General features: G+C 40.6%; 1 long non-coding RNA gene across 1 annotated transcript; it reads left to right on the forward strand.

Moving 5' to 3' along the window:
* The first annotated feature begins 9783 nt into the window (after nucleotides 1-9783).
* Nucleotides 9784-10422, forward strand: LOC134059713 (uncharacterized). The gene is made up of 3 exons (XR_009935066.1): nucleotides 9784-9888; nucleotides 9989-10053; nucleotides 10298-10422. It is a non-coding gene; the product is annotated as an uncharacterized LOC134059713 (long non-coding RNA).
* Nucleotides 10423-14942: the final 4520 nt, after the last annotated feature.

The following is a 14942-nucleotide window of genomic DNA, read 5'->3' on the forward strand; positions in this document are numbered from 1 at the left end:
GAGACGACTATTCAACAACAACATAACCCATATGTTTAATGCATACAGTAATATCTCTTAACAAGTGTGTGTGTGTTTCCCAGGTGAGCCCAAATCAGCAGCCAATGTTCAGTTCCGTACAGATGAGACATTTAATGCTGACCTTTTAGATTCCTCATCAGAAGCCTTCAGAGATAGATCCTCACTTATCAAAACAGAGGTACAGTAGCCTACATTTATAAAGATGATTGCTATGTTGATTGAGCCATTGATTGTGGACTAACCTTATGTCCATTTATTCAATCTATGTAGGTAGAGCCATTTTTCTTTGAAGACTACAAGCCATATTTCATCAGCCTAACCCTAACAAGCTTCAGGTGACTGTCAAACTGCAAACTGTAAAAAGTATAGATCATGGTTTGTGTATGTTTTTGTGTATGCGTATCATAGAGAGAGAGAGAGAGAGAGAGAGAGAGAGAGTGGCTGTGTGTGTGTGTGTGTGTGTGTGTGTGTGTATGTGTGTGTGTGTGTGTGTGTGTGTGTTGTGATCATATGCTCAACTGCTAATGTTAGACATATATTTTATTTAATCTTGCTTCCTGCCATGCTCATGTATTTCCCCCTCACCAGAAAAGGATCTATTATCAATGAAGCGAGCATGACCATTACCTCTGATGCAACGTTCCCCAACGATACAGAGATTACAGCCACCCTGACTAGAGCAGCCACGAGTGGAAATTTGTCATTTACCATCACCTCCATTAATGGAACAGGTAAGCTGATGTATTTAATGCACCTCAGGGCTCCAGACTAACTTTTTGCGTTGGTTGCACTGGTGGGCCTAGCTTTTTTTTTAGGTGAACCAGCACAAAATGTAGGTGCACCCACATTTTTGCATCGCCTTTAACGCCAAAAGGTCACCGCTTATTGCTCTCCTTCATAGTGTGAATGATTATTTAACAATAAGGCATAGAAAAAGCTTGTCTTTTTTTGAAACACAATATAATAAATATACATATTCTTTATAAAGACGTATAGGCCTAAATAGTTATATACTGTATATATATATATATATATAAGCAATAAGCCCCGAGAGGCTGTGCGTTATACTGTATAATCGAACAGCTAAGGGGCGTTGTTAGGCACGACGCGAAGCGTATAACCAATCATAGTCAAGGACCGGAACTATCCGTTTTAGAAATATATTAGTGGTGGGCCGTTATCGGCGTTAACGTGATGCGTTAACGTGCAACTCTTATCGGGCAATAAAAAAATATCGGCGTTAATCTATTCTCAAAGTTGGGCTGGGAGCTGGGTCTATACTACGCAAGCTATGATCACTATCACCTTGATATTTTAGTGTGAACGCCAAATGTTTAAGAATGAGCCTGATGTCGCACTGATGCTCGGCTGCTTTCTTTCACAAGTTGTCATTGTAGACTATGCGTGCAACTTTACCAAACAGTATAGAAGTAATCCCCCTGATTGGTCTAATGTGGGATTGCAACTGAACTTGCTTATATCTTGAGTATGTTCTAACTACCATGTTGACACTTCCTCCTGCACACACACACATATGCACAAACACGTCAGACCTTGCTACAACAACTTCTACCTCAGCACCTACCACAACCACAATCGAATTGACAACCACAACTGAGGCAACATCAACAACAAATGAGGCAACAACTTCAACCACAAATGAACCAACAAGCACAACTGAGGCAACAACAAGCACAACTGAGGCAACAACTTCAACAACAAATGAACCAAGAACAACCACACTGGAGGCAAAAACATCAATAACAAATGAACCAACAACAACCACAAATGAACCAACAACTACAACTGAGGCAACAACAACAATTGAGGCAATAACTTCAACTACACGTATACCAACAACAACCACAATGGCGGCAACAACTTCAACCACAAATGAACCAACAACCACAACTGAAGTAACAACAACCACAATTGAGGCAACAACTTCAACCACAAATGAACCAACAACAACCACAAATGAACCAACAACCACAACTGAGGCAACAACAACTACAATTGAGGCAACAACTTTAACCACAAATGAACCAACAACCACAAATGAGGCAACAACAATCACAATGGAGGAAACAACTTCAACCACAAATGAACCAACAACCACAACTGAGGTAACAACTACCACAATTGAGGCAACAACTTCAACCACAAATGAACCATCAACCACAACTGAGGCAACAACAACCACAATGGAGGCAACGACATCAACCACAAATGAACCAACAACCACCACAATTGAGGTAACATCTTCAACAACAAATGAACCAACAACCACAACTGAGGCAACAACAACCACAATGGAGGCAACACCTTCAACCACAAATGAACCAACAACCACAACCAAGGCCACAACAACCACAATTGAGCCACCTACTTCAACCAAAAGTTTACCAACAACAACTACAATGGAGGCAACAACTTCAACCACAAACGAACCATCAACCACAATTGATGCATCAACAACCACAATTGAAGCAACAACAACCATAAACGAACCAACAACCACAACTGAGGCAACAACAACTACAATTGAAGCAACAACTTCAACCACAAATGAACCAACAGCCACAACTGAGGCAACAATAACCACAATTGAGCTGACAACTTCAACCACAAGGGAAGTAGCAACAACCACAAAGGAGGCAACAACTTCAAAAACACATGAACCTTCAACCACATTTGAGGCAACAACCACCCCCATCGAACCAACAACCACAAATGAGGCAACAACAACAATTGAGGCAACAACTTCAACCACAAATGAACCAACAACCACAACTGAGGCAACAACAATGACAATTGAGCCAACTACTTCAACCACAAGGGAACCAACAACAATGGATCCAACAACTTCAACCACAAATAAACCATCAACCACAACTGAGGCAACAACCATCACAATCGAACCAACAACCACAACTGAGGCAACAACAACAATTGCGGCAACAACTTCAACCACCATCGAACCAACAACAACAACTGAGGCAACAACAACCGCAATTGAGACAACAACTTTAACCACAAATGAACCATCAACCACAACTGAGGCAACAACTACCTCAATTGAGCCAACTACTTCAACCACAATGGAGGCAACAACTAAAACCACAAATGAACCATCAACCTCAACTGATGCAACAACCACAACCATTGAACCAACCACCACAACTGAGGCAACAACAACAATTGTGGCAACAACTTCAACCACAAATGAGTCAACAACTACAACTGATGCAATGACAACCACATTTGAGCCAACTACTTCAACCACAGGTATACCAACAACAACTACAATGGAGGCAACAACTTCAACCACAAACGAACCGACAACCACAACTGAGGCAACGACTACAATTGAAGCAACAACTTCAACCACAAATGAACCAACACCAACCACAAATCAACCAACAACCACAACTGAGGCAACAACAACCACAATTCAGGCAACAACTTCAACCACAAATGAACCAACAGCCAGAACTGAGACAACAATAATGACAATTGAGCCAACTACTTCAACCACAAGGGAAGTAACAACAACCACAATGGAGGCAACAACTTCAAACACACATGAACCTTCAACCACATTTGAGGCAACAACCACCCCCATCGAATCAACAACCAAAAATGCAGTAACAACAACAATTGAGGCAACAACTTCAACCACAAATGAACCAACAACCACAACTGAGGCAATGACAAGCACAATTGAAGCAACAACTTCAACCACAAATGAACCAACAACAACCACAAATGAACCAACAACCACAACTGAGGCAACAACAATGACAATTGAGCTAACTACTTCAACCACAAGGGAACCAACAACAACAGATCCAACGACTTCAACCACAAATGAACCATCAACCACAACTGAGGCAACAACCACCACAATCAAACCAACAACCACAACTGAGGCAACAACGACGATTGCAGCAACAACTTCGACCACCATCGAACCAACAACAACAACTGAGGCAACAACAACCCCAATTGAGACAACAACTTCAACCACAAATGAACCATCAACCACAACTGAGGCAACAACAACCTCAATTGAGCCAACTACTTCAACCACAACGGAGGCAACGACAACAATTGTGGCAACAACTTCAACTACAAATGAGTCAACAACCACAACTGATGCAACGACAACCACATTTGAGCCAACTACTTCAACCAAAAGTTTACCACTAACAACTACAATGGAGGCAAGAACTTCAACCACAAACGAACCAACAACCACAACTGAGGCAACAACAACTACAATTAAAGCAACAACTTCAACCACAAATGAACCAACACCAACCACAAATCAACCAACAACCACAACTGAGGCAACAACAACCAACATTCTCGCAACAACTTCAACCACAAATGAACCAACAGCCACAACTGAGACAACAACAATGACAATTGAGCCAACAACTTCAACCACAAGGGAAGTAACAACAACCACAATGGAGTCAACAACTTCAAACACACATGAACCTTCAACCATATTTGAGGCAACAACCACCCCCATCGAATCAACAACCACAAATGCGGCAACAACAACAATTGAGGCAACAACTTCAACCACAAATGAACCAACAACCACAACTGAGGCAATGACAAGCACAATTGAAGCAACAACTTCAACCACAAATGAACCACCAACAACCGCAAATGAACCAACAACCACAACTGATGCAACAACAATGACAATTGAGCCAACTACTTCAACCACAAGGGAACCAACAACAACAGATCCAACAACTTCAACCACAAATGAACCATCAACCACAACTGAAGCAACAACCACCACAATCGAACCAACAACCACAACTGAGGCAACAACAACAATTGTGGCAACAACTTCAACCACCATCGAACCAACAACAACAACTGAGGCAACAACAACCGCAATTGAGACAACAACTTTAACCACAAATGAACCATCAACCACAACTGAGGCAACAACTACCTCAATTGAGCCAACTACTTCAACCACAATGGAGGTAACAACTAAAACCACAAATGAACCATCAACCTCAACTGATGCAACAACCACAACCATTGAACCAACCACCACAACTGAGGCAACAACAACAATTGTGGCAACAACTTCAACCACAAATGAACCAACAACCACAACCGATGCAACGACAACCACAAGTGAGAACTGCTTAAACAACAACATAACCCACAAGTTTAATGCATAGTACTATCTCCTCACAAAATATATGTGTGTGTGTGTGTGTGTGTGTGTGTGTGTGTGTGTGTGTGTTTCCCAGGTGAGCCGAAATCAGCAGCCATTGTTCAGTTCCGTACCGATGAGACATTTATTTCTAACCTTTTGGATTCCTCTTCGGTTGCCTTCAGAGATAGATCTTCACTCATCAAAACAGAGGTGTAGTAGTGTTCATTTCATATAGATGAAGATTGTTGTGATTGAAATATTGATTGTGGACTAACATTTTGTCCATTTATTCAATCTATGTAGCTAGAGCCATTTTTCTTTGAAGACTTTCAGCCATATTTCATCAGCCTAACACCAACAAGCTACAGGTGACTGACAAACTTCAGAACTGTAAAAAGTATAGATAATTGTGTGTGCATGTTTTTGCGTACGTGTTAGAGAGAGTGAGAGTTTGTGTATTTTTTTTAATATGCGTGTGAATGTGTGCAAGATAGATGAGATCATATATTGTGAATACCTGCTAATGTTAAACATGTACTGTATTCTAATCTTGCTTTTTGCTATACTTCTGTATTTCCCCTTAACCAGCAAAGGATCTATTATCAATCAGGCGAACATGACCATAACCTCTGATGCAACGTTCCCCAGCGATACACAGGTTATAGCCACCCTGACTAGAGCTGCCTGGAGTGGAAATTTGTCAGTAACCATTATCTCCATAAACGGAACAGGTAAGCTGATGAGTGTTTAATGCATCTCGTTTAATGCATCTCGTGATGGGGAACTGAGCTAGTAGGCTAGTCCAGACTCTGACTAATATGGTATTGGTATCATAAAGTGAAGAGAGTGTCTCATGCTGACAATGCAATGGCTACTTGTCTACTGTTTCCTGATTTCAGGCAACACAATAAATAGTTTGTCACAGTTATAAGTGGACAGTTTCAGGTGTTGATTTCAACGAAATTCCATTGCAATAAACAAACAGACCAGAACAGAGGAATGATATGAAATATGTTAATCAAAAGCACAAAACCAGTTGCCACTAACTGCCGTGGTTACACACTTTCTGCATTTGTAATTATATAGATTTAACAGACTTTTGGACACAGGGAAGGCTCATTCATGTGAATGGAACATTCTGCAGCACTCTGAAGAGCCATGTTATAGTGGTGTGCATTGTGTACTCCATTCCCTGTACTTTACATTAGTGTAGCATCAGAATAAGTTTGAAGTTGTTATTTTTAATACCATACATTGTGTTTAATTGATGTTATTTGCCTAATATGGGATTTACTTTAAACTTGCTTTTAACTTGACTCTGTTCTAACTTCTACTTTGACGCCCCCTCCCTACTCAACACACGCACGCGCACACACACACACAAACACACACACACACACACACACACACACACACACACACACACACACACACACACACACACACACACACACACACACACACACACATGCGCACACGCACGCACACACACACACACACACACACATACACACACAAACACAAATCAGCCATTACTACAACAACCACAACTACCTCAGCACCTACCACAACTGAGGCAACAACCACAATTGAAGGAACTACTTCAACCACAAATGAACCACTAACGACAACTGAGGCAATTACAAGCACAACTGAAGCAACAACTTCAAACACAAACAAACCAATAACAACCATTATCGAACCAACAACCACAACTGAGGCAACAATATCTACAATTGATGCAACTACATCAACCACCAATAAACCAACAACCACAACTGAGGCAATGACAAGCACAATAGAAGCAACAACTTTAACTACAAATAAACCAAAAACAACCACTATCGAACCAACAACAACAACTGAAGCAACAACAACGACTGCGGCAACAACTTCAACCACAAATGAACCAAAAACTACAATTGAGGCAATGACAAGCACAATTGAAGCAACAACTTCAACCACAATTGAACCTAGAACAACCACTATCGAACCAACAACCACAACTGAGGCAACAATAACCACAATTGAGGCAACTACTTCAACCACAAATGAACCACAAACCACAACTGAGGGAATAACAAGCACAACTGAAGCAACAACTTCAACCACAAACGAAGCAAAAACAACCACTATCGAGCCAACAACCACAACTGAGGCAACAACAACTACAATTGAGGCAACTACTTCAACCACCAATGGACCAACAACACCAACTGAGGCAATGACAAGCACAATTGAAGCAACAACTTCAACCACAAACGAACAAACAACAACCACTATCGAGCCAACAACAACAACTGAGGCAACAACAACTACAATTGAGGTAACTACTTCAACCACCAATGGACCAACAACCACAACTGAGGCAATGACAAGCACAATGGAAGCAACAACTTTAACCACAAATAAACCAAAAACAACCACTATCGAACCAACAACAACAACTGAACCAACAACAACTGAAGCAACAATGACTGCTGCAACTACTTCAACCACAAATGAACCAAAAACTACAACTGAGGTAATGACAAGCACAATTGAAGCAACAACTTCAATCACAATTGAACCAAGAACAACCACAACTGAGGCAACAACAACTACAATTGAGGCAACTACTTCAACCACCATGGGACCAACAACCACAACTGAGGCAATGACAAGCACAATTGAAGCAACAACTTCAACCACAAACGAACAAACAACAACCACTATCGAGCCAACAACCACAACTGAGACAACAACAACTACAATTGAGGCAACTACTTCAACCACCAATGGACCAACAACCACAACTGAGGCAATGACAAGCACAATGGAAGCAACAACTTTAACCACAAATAAACCAAAAACAACCACTATCAAACCAACAACAACAACAACTGAACCAACAACAACAACTGAAGCAACAACATCGACTGCTGCAACAACTTCAACCACAAATGAACCAAAAACTACAACTGAGGTAATGTCAAGCACAATTGAAGCAACAACTTCAATCACAATTGAACTAAGAACAACCACAACTGAGGCAACAACAACTACAATTGAGGCAATTACTTCAACCACCAATGGACCAACAACACCAACTGAGGCAATGACAAGCACAATTGAAGCAACAACTTCAACCACAAACGAACAAACAACAACCACTATCGAGCCAACAACAACAACTGAGGCAACAACAACTACAATTGACGCAACTACTTCAACCGCCATGGGACCAACAACCACAACTGAGGCAACAACAAGCACAATTGAAGTGTCAACTTCAACTACAAATAAACCAACAACAGCCACTTTCCAATCAACCACAAAAGAGGTAACAACAACCACTATTAAGCCAAGTACCACAAGTGAAACAACAATAACCACTATCGAACCAATCAGCACAACTGTGGCAACAACAACCACAACTGAGCAAACAACTTCAACAACAAGTGAACCAACAACAACCACAACGGAGGCAACAACTTCAACCACAAATGAACCAACAACCACAACTGAGGCAACAACAAGCACAACTGAATCAACAACTTCAACCACAAATGAACTAAGAACAACCACTATTGAACCAACAACCACAACAGAGGCAACAATAACTACAACTGAGGCAACAACCTCAACCACAAATGAACCAACAACCACAACTGAAGCAATGACAAGCACAATTGAAGCAACAACTTCAACCAAAAATGAACGAACAACAACCACAATGGAGGCAACAATTTCAACCACCAACGAATCAACAACAACCACTATCGAACCAACAACCACAACTGAAGCAGCAACAACTACAATTGAGGCAACTACTTTAACCACAAATGAACCAACAACCACAACTGAGGCAATGACAACTACAATTGAAGCAACAACTTCAACCACAAATGAACCAGCAACCACAACTGTGGCAACAACCACCACCATCGAACCAACAACCACAACTAAGGCAACAACAACTAAAACTGAGGCAACAACTTCAACCACAAATGCACCAGCAACCACAACTGTGGCAACAACCACCACCATCGAACCAACAACCACAACTAAGGCAACAACAACTACAACTGAGGCAACAACGTCAACCACAAATGAACCAACAACCACAGCTGAAGCAATGACAAGCACATTTGAAGCAACAACTTCAACCACAAATGAACCAACAACAACCACTATCGAACCAACAACCATAACTGAGGCAACAACCACCACAATCAAGGCAACAACTTCAACCACAAATGAACCAACAACCACAAATGAGGCATTGGCAATAACAATTGAAGCAACAACATCAACCACAAATGAACCAATAACCACCACAATTCAGTCAACAACTTCAACCACAAATGAAGCAACAACCACAAATGAACCAACAACTACAACCGAAGCAACAACAACAACAACAATGGCACCATCAACCACAAGTGAGACAACTAATTAAAAAACAACATAACCCACAAGCTTAATGCATAGAGTACTTTCTCCTCACAAATGTGTGTGTGTTTGTGTGTGTGTGTGTGTGTGTGTGTGTGTGTGTGTGTGTATGTTTCCCAGGTGGGCCGAAATCAGCAGCCATTGTTCAGTTCCGTACCGATGACACATTTATTTCTGACCTTTTGGATTCCTCTTCGGTTGCTTTCAGAGATAGATCCTCACTCATCAAAACAGAGGTGTAGTAGCCTACATTTTATATAGATGAAGAATGAAGATTGTTGTGATTGAAGATTTGATTGTGGACTAACCTTTTGTCCATTCATTCAATCTATATAGCTAGAGCCATTTTTCTTTGAGGACTATCAGCCATATTTCATCAGCCTAACACCAACAAGCTACAGGTGACTGACAAACTTCAAACTGTAAAAAGTATAGATAATTGTGTGTGTATGTTTTTGCGTATGCGTTTCAAAGAGAGAGTGTATATGTGTGTTTGTGAGTATGTGTTTTTATGTGTCTGTGTCTGTGTGTGTGTGTGTGTGTGTGTGTGTGTGTGATGGAATCATATATTGTGAATGCAATGTTAAACATGTACTGTATTCTAATCTTGCTTCTTGCTATACTTCTGTATTTGCTCTTCACCAGCGAAGGATCTGTTATCAATCAGGCGAACATGACCATAACCTCTGATGCAACGTTCCCCAGCGATACACAGGTTATAACCACCCTGACTAGAGCTGCATTGAGTGGAAATTTGTCAGTTACCATCATCTCCATAAACGGAACAGGTAAGCTGATAAGTGTTAATCCTTGTGATGTCACAATATGTGTAAGGCATGATGTATTGTTTGCCTTTATACCACTGCTTGGTCAGATTTCCCATTGTGATGCGCTATTTGGAACGTGCATTATTTTTCTATATACCGCACGGCTATGAAGTAGTTCCCTTCTTTTGGGCTTATTACACTTGAATATTAAGTCGCCAATGTTAATGTAACGGTAAAAACAGCAAGGTTGTATCTAAGACAGCGGCAATATAAACGAAAATGATAGTAGCAGTGGTATAAGCGGGATAATCAACTCCGCGCCCTGTGCGGAGTTGATTATCCCGCTGCGGCGTCGGGTCCTTATTACCACTTCGAACGTGCATTATTTTCCTATAAACGCACGGCGCGTCGTTGATTATCCCTTACGTAATTATCAGATATGAAGTCCCCACAGGTGAATATGACTGTTTTTTTTCTTCTTGAAGAACAAGAAAGATTTTGTTTCGTCCTAAAGGGTCTTATTATCTGATAATTACTGGCGGACAATATATTATTCTGCTTATTAGACGGCTACTTGCCAAAACAAAAAAAGAAACTTGAGACAATTTGTTTTTAAATATGACTTGGCTACCATTTCCTGGCCTCAACCAACAAAATAAATAGTTTGCCACACAGATATAAGTTGACAGTTTCAGGTGTTACGTGGCAGTGTCTTACTAGTAGTGTTGCACGATATACCGATACTAGAAAGGTATCACGATGCCTTAACGCAAAAAACGATACGATTTCCGACGTTTTTAGTATCGATACTTTATCAAAAAATAACTTTCCGTGTCTGTGCAAGGAGCTGCTCCAACTATCAGTCATGCTCCTTGAACGCAGAGACTAGTGGGCGTGGCTAACTTTCCCCTCACACACAGCCACAGAGTGTGCAGCAGGCTGTGAGTGAGCGATAGGGAGAGAGATGGCTACAGGTTCAGGAGCGCCTGCCGACCGTCCTCGGCTTGCTGATCAAATAGACGGGCGAACTGAAGTCTAGAGCTATTTCGCATGTGTCGACAGTGAAGGCAAGCCCACAGACACAAGAGATGTTTACAAAAGCATGCAGGCAACGTCCAACTTCGCACAGCACCTTGCGGACAGACATCCCGAACTTTACAAAGAATTCAAAGACCGAGAGGTCAGCGAAAGTGATTGAAAACACCATGATCAGCCCCAATCGTATCCACAAACTATAGCCTAATAAACGCGTGTGGTGTATCCTGTAGGCTAATTGGAAAACTATTTTTTCAACACTGAATTTTGACGAGGTATAGCGACAGTAAGCATAGAAACCTCCTTGACGGAGGTACAGTATATTTTCATCAGGGTTTACTGTTTGTCTGTTTGCAAGATGACTCAATGTTCACGCTGATAATTGTAACTTTAGCATAACTTGCAAGCGATCTATTTAACATTCAATCAGTTCTGGTAATATTCATCATGGCATGTAGTCTGCCTTTTTATTATTATTTCTTAGATATAAGCTAGGCCACCTGAAATTCTCTTAGTAGAGCCCATAGCCAGAATGTATTGAGTCCAAACGTTAATTTATTAGCCATGAACGACATTCCATTAACTCAGTAGGCTAGACCTCATGTAGGCGTCATCAGATGGCCCCCTGAATAGCATAGCCTAGTAGTAGGCTAACTTGCTTATAATTTTAATAGTCTACGTGTAATTTGTAACAACACAACACGTGTAATTTAACAAACAATAAAAAACTACTGACTAAAAAATAATGAACGTGGGGTGACTTTATGATGAGCCAAGAATTGACCTGCACACTATTAAATTAAACTCACATCTCTCTACACCTGGTGGAGGTTTGCGTCCAACTGAGCATATTGTCTGGATATAACTATTATAAAGAATGGTCTCTGCAAGTCAGACAATCAAACTCATGAAATGTTAAAGTAGGCTAACTTGTCCACTCCCTTTACAGGAAATTTTAAAGAAAAGTGGCCGGCAAATATGTTAACAAACAAGAGATTAAGCTCATACTAGCTCTGGGGAATGATAATTATTATATTATTAGTGTAATTTGCTCAAAAAAACCCCGGACAGGGGTTAGAATTTCACCGTGGTATCGGTTCAGTATTGACTATCGAGGTATTTATGGCAGGTATCGAATCGAAGTCATAATTTTGGTATCGTGACAACACTACTTACTAGCTGTATTTAAATGAAATTCCATTGCGATTAGCAAACAGACCTCTGGGGGAATGATATGAAAGATATGAAAAAAGCACAAAACCATTTGCCACTAACAGCTGTAGTTAAATTCTTTGTGCATTTGTAATTATGTAGATTTAAAAGACATCTGAACGTTGGAAAGGGCCATTCCTGTGAATGGAACATTCTGCAGCACTCTGAAGAGCCATGTTAATGTATTAATAAGGTGGTGTGCATTGTGTACTCCATTCCCTATACTTTACATTAGTGTAGCATCAGAATAAGTTTAAAGTTTCAGTTCAATTAAATTCAATACAAAAAACTTTATTTATCCCCGAGGAGCCATTTTTCCTTTTTCCATGCACGAATAGTAACATATAAGGCATAACAAAACATATAAGACTTACAAAGTTGTTATTGTTAATACCAAACATTGTGTTTAATTGATGTTATTTGCCTAATATGGGATTGAATTTAAACTTGCTAAAACTTGAGTCTGTTCTAACTTCTACTTTGACACCCCCTCCCACCCCAACACACACACACACACACACACACACACACACACACACACACACACACACACACACACACACAAACACACACACACACACACATATATACAACCACACTTTAGCCCTTACTACAACGATCACAACTACCTCAGCACCTACCACAACCACAAATGAACCAACAACCACAAATGAACCAACAACAACCACTATCGAACCAACAACCACAACTGAGGCAACAACTTCAACTTCAAATGAACAAACAACCCCAAGTGAAGCAACGACAAGCACAATTGAAGCGACAACTTCAACCACAAATGAGCCAACAACAGCCACTTTCGAACCAACAACCACAAATGAGGCAACAACAACAACTATTGAGCCAACTTCAACCAGAAGTGAAACAACAATAACCACTATCGAACAAACAACCACAACTGAGGCAACAACAATCATAACTGAGCCAACAACTTCCACCACAAATGAACCAACAACAACCACAATTGAACCAACAACCACAACTGAGGCAACAACAACCACAATTGAAGCAACTACTTCAACTACAAATGAACCACCATCCACAACCCAGGCAACAACAACCAACATTGAGGCAACTACTTCAACCACAAATGAACAAACAACAACTACAATGGACACAACTTCAACCACAAACGAACCAACAACAACCACTATCGAACCAACAACAACTGAGGCAACAACAACTACAATTGAAGCAACAACTTCAACCACAAATGAACAAACAACATTCACTATTGAACCAACAACCACAACCGAGGCAACAACAACCACAATGGAGACAACAACTTCAACCACAAACAAAACAACAACAACTTTAACCACAAATGAAGCAACGACCACAATCGAGGCAATAACAACGACAATTGAGGCAACTACTTCAACAACAAATGAACCAACAACCACCACTATCGAACCAACAACAACAACTGAGGCAACAACAATTACAATTGGGGCAACAACTTCAAACACAAATGAGCCAACAACCACAACTGAGGCAATAATGAGCACAATTGAAGCAACAACTTCAACCACAAATGAACCAACAACAACCACAACTGAGGCAACAACAACCACAATTGAGGCAACAACTTCAACCACAAATGAACAAACAACCACAACTGAGGCAACAACAACCACAATTGAGGCAACTACTTCAACCACAAATGAACAAACAACAACCACAATGGACACAACAACTTCAGCCACAAACGAACCAACAACAACCATAAATGAACCAACAACAACCACTATTGAACCAACAATAACAACTGAGGCAACAACAACTACAATTGAAGCAATAATTTCAACCAGAAATGAGCAAACAACATCCACTATTGAACCAACAACCACAAATGAGGCAACAATAACCACAATTGAAGCAACTACTTCAACTACAAATGAACCACCAACCACAACCGAGGCAACAACAACCAACATTGAGGCAACTACTTCAACCACAAATGAACAAACAACAACCACAATGGAAACAACAACTTCAACCACAAACGAACCAACAACAACCATAAATGAACCAACAACAACCACTATCGAACCAACAACAACAACTGAGGCTACAACAACTACAATTGAAGCACAGACTTCAACCACAAATGAACCAACAACAACCACATTGGAGACAACAACTTCAACCACAAATGAACCAAAAACAACTTTAACCACAAATGAAGCAACGACCACAATCGAGGCAATAACAACCACAATTGAGGTAACAACTTCAACAACAAATGAACCAACAAC

This window comes from Sardina pilchardus, chromosome 16, assembly GCF_963854185.1.
Source record: "Sardina pilchardus chromosome 16, fSarPil1.1, whole genome shotgun sequence".
Taxonomy (NCBI): Eukaryota; Metazoa; Chordata; class Actinopteri; order Clupeiformes; family Clupeidae; genus Sardina; species Sardina pilchardus.